The sequence below is a fragment of the Myotis brandtii genome, unplaced genomic scaffold (genome assembly GCF_000412655.1).
Source record: "Myotis brandtii unplaced genomic scaffold, ASM41265v1 scaffold209, whole genome shotgun sequence".
Classification (NCBI taxonomy): Eukaryota; Metazoa; Chordata; class Mammalia; order Chiroptera; family Vespertilionidae; genus Myotis; species Myotis brandtii.
In genome coordinates this window covers 2,064,049-2,078,595 of record NW_005357806.1, presented here as the reverse complement: position 1 = coordinate 2,078,595, position 14,547 = coordinate 2,064,049, and the positions used below count along the sequence as shown (strand labels likewise).

Here is a 14,547-nt window from a genome sequence, read left to right as displayed (position 1 = left end):
CAGCTAATGAGATTAGAGAATCCTATATAATAAAAGCCCAGTGACTGAAATGGCGGGATGACCAGAACGACCAGAGACCAGAATGACCACGGTCCCTCACCCCCGCCTGCAGTCCCCCAGTGAGTGGTTAGGGGCGATCAGGCAGGCAGAGGCAGTTGGGGTGATCAGGCAGGCAGGCAGAGGCGGTTAGGGGTGATCAAGCAAGCAGGTCAGGTGAGTGGTTAGGGGCGAGCAAAATCTCTGACTCAAAATTCTTCTGCGTGCCAACCCTAATTTTTTGAGACCATGTTACTCCTACTTGATATCTCTTAAGGTGTAGGTATGTGAAGAACCTTGAAGAAATAATAAAATTCATTCGAGCGACAAAAACACAGTATATGATGATGAAAAATACATTTATTTTTTAATGTATACATGTACACTGATAGTCCGACAGAAAACTTTATGACTCCGTTTGATATTATCAGTGGGACTTTTGCTGCCGAGAGAAACATAGAAATTTATTCCCCTTTCGTTAGTACCGGTGGCCAAAGCGAGAGAGAAGGTTTCATTTTTATAGAGTGAAATTTTGAATAAGTAGGTGAGGCGGTTGTCTTGTCAACGAAAACCCGTTGCGTCTGAGGCTGAAATCAAAACACTGGTCGGATCTAGGAAGGCAGGGAGAGTTAAGGCAGAGGCATAGAAATTGCTCTTCCCCTCTCTCGTCAATCCATGTCTATGGTCTTTAAGATAACTTGTTATGTAAAATTATTTATTTATCTAAGATGCACCTACACTGAATTTATCTGAAAAATAAAAAAGTCAATATTAAGAAAAAAATTGCCGCCCTGGCTGGCTTGGCTCAGTGGATAGAGCGTCGGCCTGCAGACTGAAGGGTCCCAGGTTCGATTCCGGTCAAGGGCATGTACCTTGGTTGCGGGCAAGTCTCCAGTGGGGGGTGTGTAGGAGGCAGCTGATCGATGTTTCTCTCTCATCGATGATTCTAACTTTCTGTCCCTCTCCCTTCCTCTCTGTAAAAAAGCAATAAAATATTTAAAAAAAAAAAAGAAAAAAATTGTAAATGGAAGATTATAAGAGAGGGTTTCGCGTGCCAGCAAAAGTTACTGGCGTGCCATGTTTGGCACACGTGCCAGGGGTTGCCCACCCCTGGGTTAGGGGCAATCAGGCAGGCAAGAGGTGGTTAGGGGCGATCAGGCAGGCAGGCAGGTGAGCAGTTAGGGGCCAGCGGTCCTGGATTGTGAGGGATGTGCCACTGCCGGTTTAGGCCTGATCTGCAGGGATCTGGGATCGGTCCTAAACCAGCAGTCAGACATCCCCCAAGGAGTCCCGGATTTCGAGAGGGTGCAGGCCAGGCTGAGGGACTCCCCGCTGCATGAAATTTCATGCACCAGGCCTCTAGTATAATATAATAAAGCTATTCACAAGCATCCTGTACTTGTATTCTGTAATATAACCTTCAAAGCAATGTTTGACTAACTCACTGTGACCTTTCTTCAAAGTTAAGAAACTTTATTTGCCCAGTTTAGAAAACCGAACTTTTCTGCTCTTCCTTACAGGTTTTATTTTATCCAATCTAATCTGTTGACCACGGACCCTGTAAGTAATAGCAAAAGTCCTCCTCTTGGGTTTTCACTGGCAGAGCCTGAGATAAAATCCATGGAAACAAATGCAGGCAGCATTGTTTCTGAGGCACTTTCTGCTTGCTTGTTCCAAGGTTTATTTCTGCATCACTTCACTATTTCTCTAGCTTAAAGACTGTGTATTTATTTGTTCTGTTTTGCTCTGGCTTTGCTTTTGGTTTTGGTTTTGCTTTATGTTAAAAGTCAGCACTAATGCATATTACCAAAGGTTCAGCACCATGCAGGCAATAAGCAACTAAGATGTATAATTTAATGAATTTGATTATAACAATGGAGAGAAACTGGAAGGAAGGTATAAATGGTGAGCATTTGCTTCCAGCATTGGGAAACTTTCCAAGTGGCAGACAGGCCAAATGTGAAAGGGGAAAGGGAGGGGAAAGAAAAGAAATGGAAAACAATCTGAGCCAAGTACTGAGGGCCTCTTAAAAGTCCTTGTCCTCGACTTTACACATTTATTTCCTATGAACAGTGGAACATCTTAGCTACTTCCAGATGGAAGCATGAACACCTCTCCACTCTGTCCCCCCTCCCCCCGCCCCAGACATGCTCTCTTTGCTGCTTCCTATGCAAGAGAATGCAATCACCATTCTCCCAAAGCTATAGTGCCCTCTTAGAAACCCTGGAGGCCTCACTAACAATTCCTTCAGACAGTTACCAAGTCCTAGTATGCATCTATAGGGCCTCTTATCCATCCTATATTTCTCCTCTTTCCATTTCCAAACCAATACTTGAAGTGAAGCCTTTAATCTCTCTTACCAAACTTTTAACTAATCTCCCAGAATCTGAAGTTTTCCAGGCTACTCCAGTCTACAGAATGTTAATACATAATTTTTTACAAATCACTACATTGATTGTGTCACTATCCTGCTCAAAACCTTTAGATGTTTTCCTTCCACCTGACCTGTTAAATACCAACATCTCTGTCTGTATTTAAAGCCTCACAGGACATGGCTGGGACTCCCATGGCTTGGACTGACTGTTCCACTTTATGTTCTCAATGACACATACAAATGAAATAATTCAAACCATTCCCTCCTGCTAAACTATTCCCTCTACCTTTCTCTCAAAAAATGCTCCGATTGGTCAAGTTCCATGAAGACTCCCAACATCCCCACAGCTTTTCCCTCCTCAGAGCTCCAGTAGCACTTAGTACTAGTATCTCTCATGGCACCTTCTCCATTCTATCTTATTTTTTATTTATTTTAGTGCCTGTCACTTTTCCCACTCGGTTTTATTAGGTGAAACAGTGAGGATATGATTAAGAATACGAGTTTAAATCTTCTGCTTCTTAATCTCCATGTGGCCATGGGCAATGATTGGCCTTCTTTAGACTCAACTTCCTCACCTGTAAAATGGGAGTGGTAATAGTATTTATCTCAAATAACTATTGTGAAGTTTAAATGTTAATACATGTAAAAGACATGGAAGCATGCCAATACATAATAAGTACTCAAGAGTGATTAATTAATTTTAGTATTATTTTTTTTTATAAAGGAGACTTTTATTTTTTATTTTTTTTATTTTTTTAAATATATTTTATTGATTTTTTACAGAGAGGAAGGGAGAGAGATAGAGAGTTAGAAACATCGATGAGAGAGAAACATCGATCAGCTGCCTCCTGCACACCCCCCACTGGGGATGTGCCCGCAACCAAGGTACATGCCCCTGACCAGAATCAAACCTGGGACCTTTCAGTCCGCAGGCCGACGCTCTATCCACTGAGCCAAACCGGTTTCGGCAGTATTATTTTTTATCTTTACAACTTTAAATACAAAAGTTAAATAGACATTGTGCCTGGGACTCCAGGCCAGTGTCCACCAACTGTGGCACACAGGGTCAAGGATTCTTTGCTCCTACTGTAACAGCCATATGAACTTTCCTGGAAAGTACTAGAAAAGAGAATGCTACTTATTTTTATATTGTGTGTATTTTGCCGTGGTCTGTTAATTCCCTGTTTCAGTGAGAGCAACGCCTCAATAGTTCAAAATTGTGTGTTGGATAATTTTTTAAAAGCTTTTGATCCTCTGAAGTCTATAGATTATTTCCATATGAACTGGTTATTTGTATAACTTATATTCTTAAAATAAAATAATAATAGACATTGTAAAAGGAAGGGGAGAGATGTTGTCATTGATCTAATAAAATAGAAAGGAAGAAAGGAAGGAAGGGAAGGAGGGGGTAAGAGGAAAGGAAGAAAGGGATAGACAGAAGGAGGTAAGGAGGAAAAAAAATAAAGAAAAAAAAGTTATAGTGAAAGTTTTGTTAATGCTAAATTTGGACAAATACATTTATATTGTGAAAGAGGCTTCCAACCAACCAATCCAGCTTGTTTATGTTCAAGTCCTGAAATATTTTTTAATACAATGCAAAGAAGTATAGTTTCACATTAATACGGTACATTACACTAAGGGCATTCACATACATTATTTCAACATATAGGACAGCAAGTGCCTAGGCATAAACTAAGGAGAAACCCATGTACTAGCATTTCTGTGGAGCTTTTCATTACTTCACTGGGTAAGAGCGAGAGCGAGAGAGCGAGAGAGCGAGAGAGAGAGAATACAATGTAGCCCTTCAACCACACAAAATCTCTAATTTATTTTATCTCCATGCTCTGAAATTGTGCTGGTCGATGTTGTTTCATAGCTCTGTCAATGAAAACAAACAACATGGTAATATGTTCTGGGCAGATAAAGTTCTTATTCAAAGGGCCCTTGGACAATTTAAGATTTATATAAGTAAACAAATGTCATTCTCAAAGACAGATTTCATAATGCATGGGTGTAGCAGAATGTAAAAGCTCTGCTTCTAATCATTGTTTAAAATGGAAAGAATACATGAGAATTATTGAAACTGCTCGGGTCAGGTAACAATTTGAAAAGCTATGTATGCTGAAAAAATGGAACATGATTGTTATCAAAGGGGACATTAATACAACCAGAAAACTCTCAAAGAGAAAGGAACCAAAACAATGGGGAAAAACAGAATTTTGTCAATGTTTACAAAGAGATCTTAATAAATTTTTATTTGAGACCAAAGGAATAAATCTAGGGTCAAATCATCTATTACTTTAGAATTTTTCTGTATAATATAATTACTTGAAACTAATAGCCAGGTAATACATGAGCTATGAATTTTGCCCTAGTCTATATCTAATCAGGCTATTTCTAAATCTATTAATGTTCAGATAGACACACTGACACAACATACTCAAAAGTAAACTAATTATCTATCCCCGTTCTCACCCCAAACCTGCTATGTTCCACTTTCTGCCTGGAATGCCCCATTCTCCTTTATGCCTATCCCCAATGGCCCTCCCCTCCATCACACATCTAGAAATTTCTTCTCTCTCAGGCTTTGATCAAGACACATGACTTCCTCCACTATCCCCACATGCATTAACTTTTTTCCCTGCAAACCTAAGGCACTTTTCAAGAAATTAAATAGGCCTAACCGGTTTGGCTCAGTAGAAAGAGCATCGGCCTGCTGACTAAAAAGTCCCAGTTTGATTCAGGTCAAGAGCATGTACCTCGGTTGCAGGCTCAATCCCTGGCCCTGGTCGTGGAGTGTGCGAAGGCAACCAATGTGTCTCTCTCCCATCGATGTTCCTCTGTCTCTCTCTCCCTCCCCCTCTCTCTAAAAATGAATGGAAAAATATCGTCAGGTGAGGATTAACAAAACAAAACCAAAAAATAGAAATAGCCCATCGAATTTTTCTGTTCACCTTACCAGCCTATGGCAGAGCTTTATCACAGTTTCTTTAACTCCCTCTCCCCCCCACTGCCACTTCCCAGAAGCTACCTCTCCCTGTGGCCACCTTCTTAGTTTATCTAAATTCTAACCTTCAATTTCAGTTCCAAATATAGATCCCCCAGGAAGACTTTCCTAAATCCTAATTCAGATGCCACTGCTCAGTGCTCTACACATCTCTATCATAGTATTATCATATTGGACTGAAATTATTGATTTACTTATTATCATTACATTATAGTCATGTTTCTCTGTGCCCAGAACTGAATCACATTCCACTTTGTACCTGCAGCATCTAAACTAGTCTATGGCCTATGGTGTGCTGATAAAGTGGCTACATTTGAGACAGGCAGTAAAGAGGGAAAATTTTCAATTCTGCATGGTTATTCTCTTTGCAATGACAATTACCTTTTGTTAGTCATCTCTACTACCTTTGTGCATGATAATAGAAATTATTTTATAACTGAAAGCAGCCTCAGAAATCATCTGGAACAAGCCTTTTGTACAAAACCACTAAGATAATATGTCAGTCACTTAAGGACACTGTAAATACTACATGTCCAAGACCAGACTCAACATTCTTTCTTCTAATGCACTTTCACTTTCTTATGTAGTTGGTATAGTAGGCATGTTGTGGAATACCTGCTTATGACTGGTATATAGCTAATATGTTAATTAATGTGTTAATCTGGCCAGGCTATAGTCCTCTGTCATTCAAAAATTGTCGCAACCTTTTGCAGCAGGGGTTCAGGATCTGAAGAAGGGGCTGTGCACAAATGACAACACTAGACAAGAAATATGAATTTAGAAGGCATGGGGGCCAGGTGGAAACCTCTCTCTTGGAGAGGCACACCGACTTATGGCCAGTCTGCTTTTTATTCACTTTTAGATACACATCTTGCCCTCAGTAAACAGGTAGCAGACAGACAGTCTCAAAGGTCAGTAAAAATTTACTTTGAGGCTATCAGGTAAGGAAATTGCTTTGAGCCACCACTATCTCAACAGAACAATTGGTGCATGGTATTAGCCCTGCTAAATTGTCCAAGGTCCATCGGCCTTCCAAGTTGCTTGATGCATTCTCATGATAGTATTGACAATGGATGGCTTCCCGCATCAAAAAATTAATCCTGGTGTTGCTGTGAAAGCAGTTTGTACATGTGATTAACACCTTCCATCAACTGACTTTTAAATAAAAGGGATTGTCCTTGATAATTTGAATAGGCTTCATCTAATTGGTTGGAAGGCCTGAAGAGCAAATGGAGGTTTCTCTAAGAAAGAAGAAATTCCACTTGTATACTTCAGCAAGAATTTCTAGCTTGCCCTTCTTGATGGCATGCCCTATGGATTTCAAACTTGTCTTGCAAGTCCTCAGAATAGCATAAGTTGGTTTCTTGCAATAGGTAGATGATAGACAGACTAGATAGATCGATGATAGATAGATAGATAGATAGATAGATAGATAGATAGATAGATAGATAGATATACCTACTGGACACTTTGAAAGGCACAATTAAGAGTATAGAGGTAAAATCTAATCTCCACCATTGAAAAATTCCTCTGAGGTTAAGAAAATGACAGCCTAGAAGAGCATGTTTGACTTTATAAAAGTAACTGCAAATAAAAGGGCATCAGCAATTGGTGGAGGGTCTCTGCAACACACACATTCATCTGACCCAGACAGAGTCAGTTTTAAGCACAACCAAACCCAAGGAGGGCAAATCCATATGACAACAGTACTGGTAAACTAGGCTTTTTCTTTGTCTTCTTGCTTCTATTTCTTCAAGACCCTCTTTATCTCCTGAAGGGTCTGTAATTACAGCTAGAAAGTAGGAATGGCACAACTGAGAAATAAAGATGTCTGTTCTCTCTTCTCCTAAAGGAGGGTGCCATCTACAAGAGAGTGCAGATTAGGAAAAATATAAAGTTTTACCATTGAATAAGGTTGGAAGTATGAATTATGACAATTATTGAATTAAGACCATATTTGCAACTTAAAGTGACTATAGAATTTTTATGCTTAATGTGTTTCAGATGAATACTATAACTATAATGGAGGGGGAAGGGGAGAAAAATTGAATTAACCCAAGTAATTTATGAATACAGAATTTCACTGAATACCCTCAGTGTAATGTGTAAACATGTAAGCATGTACATAATAAATCTGAAGGAAATTTTTGCTGAAGAGCAAACAAGGTATATGCATGTCTTAGTGTATTCCACAGATGGCTTATTAAATTACAATGGGGGAAAATAGCAACTATACATAGAGAAATTCGACAACACCCTGACTGGGTGATCAAAATTGTCATTACTAATGATGGTCAGTTGGCCAAGGTACACCTCCAAATGGGATACTCTGAAAATGACACATCATCTATGAACTATTCTGTCCTAGAATGCATAACCTAAATATAGCAAAAAGAAACAGCAGACAAAGCCAAACTGAGAAACATTATATGAATTGTTTTAAAAGACTGTATTTTTTAAATGTCAATGTCATGAAAACCAGAGGAAACTGAAAAAATTTACAGATTTAAGAAGAGTGAAGAGATATAATTAAATACAACTCCTGTTCCTGTATTGGATCCTAGATTGAAAGGAGGGGAAGGGGAAGTGCTAAGAGGTCATAACGAGCTAATTGACAGTATTGGAAAACATATGGTAGGTTTGGTAAAAGTAATATATCAGTGATAAATTTACTGATGGCAATAAATACACTGTACATCTGAGAACAGCATGGGGGCTAAATAAGAGCCTCCATTGCTGCAAACTGTGAAAACTACACTTGGGATATAAAAGGCCTTATTCTTAGGAAATGTTCACTTAAGAATTTAAGATTAAAAGGCCACAATGTATGCATCTTAATATCAAATGGTTCAAAAATATTATACAGATTGTATAGAAAGAGAAAGCAAATGATAAAAGCAAATGGGATAAAATGTTAATAATAGGCGAATCTGAGTAAATAGTATGTGGGTGTTCTTTGTGCTGTTGTCATTCTTGTACTTTTATGTAACATTAGGATTTTTTTCCAAATTAAATGTATTTTGAGCTTTCTTATTTATTCTTCAATAATGTTTTCAGAGTAAAGCATTTTGGTGTGATCACCGTGCTATTAAAGTAAGTCTGAGGCTAAGAATTTTACTTAAAACCAAGTGTCCTGCTTTGGAAACTCTCTGGTCTTTCCTATTAGGGTAAATAATTCAACCAATGGAACAGAACTATGTGGGGTGATGGTGGTTGTGGGGATGCTATTTAGGTAGTTATTGAAAAGCATCTTCTTACCTATGTGTATTTACTCTATCAACTTATCCTATATAATAATAGGCTAATATGCAAATCAACCGAATGGCTGAACGACAGGTCACTGTGATGCATACTGACCACCACGGGGCAGACGCTCAATGCAGGAGCTGCCCCCTGGTGGTCAGTGCATTCCCACAGGGAGAGCACTGCTCAGCCAGAAGCCAGGCTCACGGCTGGCAAGCGCAGCTGTGGGGAGCAGGCCTAAGTCAGCCTCTCAGACATCTCCCGAGGGGTCCCAGACTGTGAGAGGGCACATGCTGGGCTTAGGGACTCCCGCCCCAGTGCACGAATGTCGTGCACTGGGCCTCTAGTGAAAATATAAGTATAACTATGTTCATGTAGGGTCTTTGAATGTTTACCAATAAAAGGCAGTCTAATCCAGATTAATATTAAACTAACAAATATACATAATTAAATTCAAATTCTAGTTCTAAAATTTTATTCAGGGAGGCTGTGAAATCTCAATTTGTATGCTTTTTTAAAAAAGATTGAATAAGATTACCATTAAGGTCTTTTAAATTGAATGCCTACAGTAATTTAAATGAGACCTGACTGAGAGAGGAGAGGGAGAATGGGGTGGACAAAATCACATATTCCCACATGAAAGAGACCAAAGGGAAAATACATCCTTGAGAAAATTAAGCAATGACCTAAAAATATGTAGTTTCACTTTACTTCCTCCTTTTACTTATATTTATGGAAAGTGTAATATTTTGACAATGAAGAGCCATTTGTGCCCTTTAATCTTGTCTGGGGACTGTGGAATTCAGAAAACATAGGAAGTAATCAAGAGCTTCAGTAAGTATACAAAGGAACAGTACAAATTATAGGGAAAAATGTTTGCTTTAAAAGTTTTAAAAACTAACTCTAAGTCCTGTGCTGCTAAATTGATAAACGTGTTCTCTTCTCTCATGACTTAAAGAATATATTATAGTTATTGTATTATAAAGACACAAAAACAAAAGGTCCCACCAGAAGTTTTTGCTTCTTTCTGGCCAGTGATGACTAGACATCATTTTATGACATCCTTACTTAGAAATCAGTAAGTAATGTCTAAAACTTAAAAATCAAGTAATAGTAGCATATGCATATTATTTAGAAATTGCAAGATGAATACCAGAAGAAATAACTAAAAACTGTAGTAATTGCCTATGAAAAGGCAAAACTAGAGGAATACAAGGCTGAAAAAGAAGTTTTCTTATTTCCAGTATAAGCCACATAGTTTTTAAAACTATGTGCACACAGTACACACATACTTAACACAAATAAATAAAGTTAAATAAAAAGAATAAATGAGAAATGGCTTTAATACATTTAGTAGAACTTTAAAATTTATTTTTATTTTATTAAATACAATTGCACCTACCTACATTTGAATATATATATAGTCTTCAGTTTTCTACAGCTCTGGCACTAACATTTCAGCTTCCTAAGCATCCACAGCTCACAAATTTGGAAGCATTATTTTCAATCTTAAATTTTAACTCAGTGGGGTCTAACTAAAAAGAAGCTATAGGGGTTGCTCAGAGCAAAAGGGGTTGTGAAACATGGTTTCTTATTTTATTGTGATGAATGAAATATATTGGAAATGTGGTACTTACTGGGGAGAGAGTAGTATAACAAATATATCATATTAAATCAAGGTGATGATTTTCAGAGTGTTTGTGAAAAACATAAAGCCCTAAAATCAACCCAATCTTATTTCCATTCCTCTTCCAAGAATAAGGGAGTAGATCCAAAACAAACAAACAAAAAATACACCTGAGGTGTTTTTTGTTTTTTTTCCTTTATGCAAAGAACAAACCTGAAAAATCACCTGCTCTGTAGAGTAACTAATTGCCATGTTGCTAGGGCATTTAATTGCTTAGATTATGCAACATCATGTTAGCTAATCTTGAGAAAACAGAGTACAAACAGTTTAAGACTAACCTGCACCTTCTTTTTCAAATTTGCTATATAAGAGCATATCCATTCAAATGAAAAAAAACAAAACAAAATACCTAATTCTATGCCTATCAGAGACTGTAGGCCAAGAATTAATTAAGACTTTAAGCCCAGAAAATACAAATGCATTTTATGTTCAGAAGATATGTCTCCAGAATTTTTGCTTTGAGGATTTCCCTGTAATTAGACTAGAGGTATGAATGTCTAAATTACACTTTAGGGTCACAAAAAGAGAGGTTTTTTTTCCACACTTTTTACTGCCCTTTTACCAAGTTACTATTAGACAAACATTTACTCTCTTCGCCTATCAGAGACTGTAGGCCAAGAATTAATTAAGACTTTAAGCCCAGAAAATACAAATGCATTTTATGTTCAGAAGATATGTCTCCAGAATTTTTGCTTTGAGGATTTCCCTGTAATTAGACTAGAGGTATGAATGTCTAAATTACACGTGGGGGGTCACAAAAAGAAAGGTGTGTTTTTTTTACATTTTTTACTGCCCTTTTACCAAGTTACTATTAGAGAAACATTTACTCTCTTTATACCAATGATTATGGCCAAGTCAATGTCAATTCAACAAAGATAAATAAGAGTTTTTATCTACCTTTAAAAAGGTTTCAGTCAACAAGGAAGAAAAATGCAGACCAGTAATTGCAAGGTGTGGTATATTCATATAATAAAACACTACTGCAATTAATTGAATAAATTATGGCTACATATAACAACATGAATAAACCTTCTTATATAATAAAAGGCTAATATGCAAATTGTCCCCTCAGGAGTTTGAACGCTCACTATGATGTGTGCTACCACTAGGGGGAGGTGCGGAAAGAAGGATGGCCCCAGCCAGCAGCCGGCAGCCGGGGAAAAAGGGCCCCAATTGAAAAGGCTAATATGCAAATTGTCCCCTCGGGAGTTTGAACGCTCACTATGACGTGTGCTACCACTAGGGGGAGGTGCGGAACAAAGTAAGGCCCCAGCTGGCATCCGGCAGCCAGGAAAAGAAGGCCCGAATTGGCCTTCATAGCTGGCTAGGACTAGGAACTCTACCCATGCACGAATTTTGTGCACTGGGCCTCTACTAAAAAGATAATATTAAGTGGCAGAAGATTAACACAGTATGATTCCATTTATAAAATATTCTAAAATATGCAAAACTGAACAACCTCTTGTTTAGGGATAAAACATAGCAACAAACGATAAAGAAAAGTAAGAAGAAAGTATAAAATGCAAAAGTTATTTCTTCTGCTCACAGCCAAAAGCTCTCTAAGCTGTCTTCTCCTCAACAATCTACCTTGTCTACCCACTGAACCTAACAGATTTCTAAAACCTCAGCCAGATAAGCCCTCACTGCCTCAAAAGAATAGCAATTTTATTTCATTTAAGTTGAATGGAGGATACAATGACATACAATGGTGTTTGACTTTATTTTCTTTACACCTTTCAAATATTTTATAAATATTCTATAAATAATTTAAAAATTAGTGGTAAAAATGTAAAAACATCATGAAATGATCAGGAAATGGAGTGCAATGTGAGATTAAAAAAACAATGCCACTTCCCACAGGTAACATTTCTCTCGCAAGAGAATAGTTTTGACCTTTTGATTCTTTTTTTAAAAAAAATATGTTTCTATTGATTTTTAGATAGAGAGGGAGAGGGAGAGAAACATCATTGGGCTACCTCCTGAACGCCCCCTACTGGGGATTGAGCCCACAACTCAGACATGTGCCCTGACCAGGAATCAAACAGGTGACCTGTTGGTGCGTGGGACAATGCTCAATCCACTGAGCACACCAGCCAGGCTCAATTTTAAAATTGGAGGCAGTAGTGTCAAGTGGTTAGACCAGCCGTGGGCAAACTACGGCCCGTGGGCCGGATCCGGCCCGTTTGAAATGAATAAAACTAAAAAAAAAAAGACCGTACCCTTTTTTTTAATGATGTTTACTTTGAATTTATATTAGTTCACACAAACACTCCATCCATGCTTTTGTTCCGGCCCTCCGGTCCAGTTTAAGAACCCATTGTGGCCCTCGAGTCAAAAAGTTTGCCCACCCCTGGGTTAGACTGTTGTCACACTGTCCAGGTTCAACTCTTTGGTAGCTGGGAGACAAGTCACATGACATGTCTTCTGTCCCTATTTCACTCCCTGTAAAAGGGCTATCCTAATTGTCTGCCTCAAATGCAGTCATGAGGATTACATGAGGAAACATGTAAAATATTTAGCACAAGTGTTAACTGCTATGTGGCAGTTCTCTCTTCTTGAGTTTCCCGTGATAGACCAGTCACTATGCCAATTGCTTCATATACTAGTACATTATCATTTAATTCAAGCTCCCCAACAACTCAACAAAATACATATTAACTTTACATCACCAGTGAGGAAATTGTACTTGAAGAAATTCAGTAACTTGTATCTAGAAGTGGATGGACAAAAAACCAAGACTATTTCTCCACACCCCAAACACTTCTACTATATCAGGTAGGGATCAATCACATCTCACTTCCATTTGTATGTAAAGAGGAAAAACAGCCTGTCCTGAAGGATTTCTTATAATATTTTGTCTAATTAATATTCCTTTCTGCAGTACAAAACAGCAAATGTGGTTAATTACTACACAGCTTTAAACTGCATACATCTTAACACCTACTACATGTTTAATAGCAGTGAACCCTTAGTGCTAAATATTTTACAACATGTTACCTCATGACCTACTGACTCTTTTGCATCCTCTTCTTAGGGCTCACAAATCCTTCTCTCCTCTCCTGCTTTGGGACAGCTTCACACCATTCATCACTCTCAGGATTCCCAGTTGTGGCCCATTTAAGAAATAGGTGCACCCTCTTAAATGAATTAAAATATCTCTGGAAATGTTGCCATCACTTTGAGTGCCTAAAATAATAATAATTATTAGTTCTTTTCATTAAACCCAAAGTATGTGATGCATCAAATGAAAAAAAATCCTCAGGTCTTACAGGATTCAACCTGTAATGATTAAAACTAACTTGACAGCATAATTCTTCCCATGGATAAGTGCTGGCAATTAAGTTTAATGCAAAATATTGATTTGAAGTAGTTTCTCAGTTAGATTTAGGCTTCCTGATGCTTTTATCTGTCTCTTGAGAGTAACTTTTCTCCATTTACCAGGATTTAAAAATAAAGTAAAAAATGGCTCCCCAAAGGACCACTGAATGAAATTAATATTCATAAAAATTACTATAAAGTATCATTCTTGTTCTTATCCTGCAGAGCCAACACCTGTGAAAGTCCTACAGTTCTCATAGGCAGCCACTCTGCAATAAATACTTTCTGTTACTAAAACCATTTCTCGAATCAAACAAAAGTTATTTCATAGCAAAATGATGCCAAAGAAACCCAAGAGAGAAATTTTAGAACAAGTCAGACCCCCCCGAAGTGAACATAGTGCAAATAGTGGATTTGTTGGTTGCCAATTTGACCCTATCGAAATAAACACTGAAGGAGCATATCTGCACCAGAGAAAATCAAAGTAAGAACTACTATGCTACATGTATATATTACATATAATATACTAGGCTTCAGCTTAAGCATGAAACTTAGGCTTCATTATGAAGAAAAGTGGTTGGATGTTTAAAGTCTTAAGTTCTTGAAATATCAGTAATCATTATATACCATGTATTCTCAGACCATGGGAAAATATCATTCTGTAAGTAGCATTAACTTCTGTGGGTGAATTAAATTCATTCTGCCTTATGGACTTCAGTGTACAGCTTCTTCCTACTGCTCTTTTAAGTGCTTCTATGGGCACAATCAATTCTTCCTGCAGATGGATGAAGGTTGCCACAATAGAGCTTGGAGAGTTTTCCTGGAAAATAACAGTACAAATATAATAGAAAGCAAAATACAGTTTGTCTGTTGACTTAAAAA

The 14,547-nt window shown here is 37.8% G+C and overlaps 1 long non-coding RNA gene across 1 annotated transcript; it reads right to left on the bottom strand.

Moving 5' to 3' along the window:
• Positions 1-452: 452 nt before the first annotated feature.
• LOC106725999 lies at positions 453-14,126 on the bottom strand. Its single transcript, XR_001362016.1, has 3 exons — positions 14,117-14,126; positions 12,923-12,928; positions 453-647 (listed from the first exon to the last, which is right to left on the bottom strand). It is a non-coding gene; the product is annotated as an uncharacterized LOC106725999 (long non-coding RNA).
• Between the last annotated feature and the right edge of the window lie 421 nt (positions 14,127-14,547).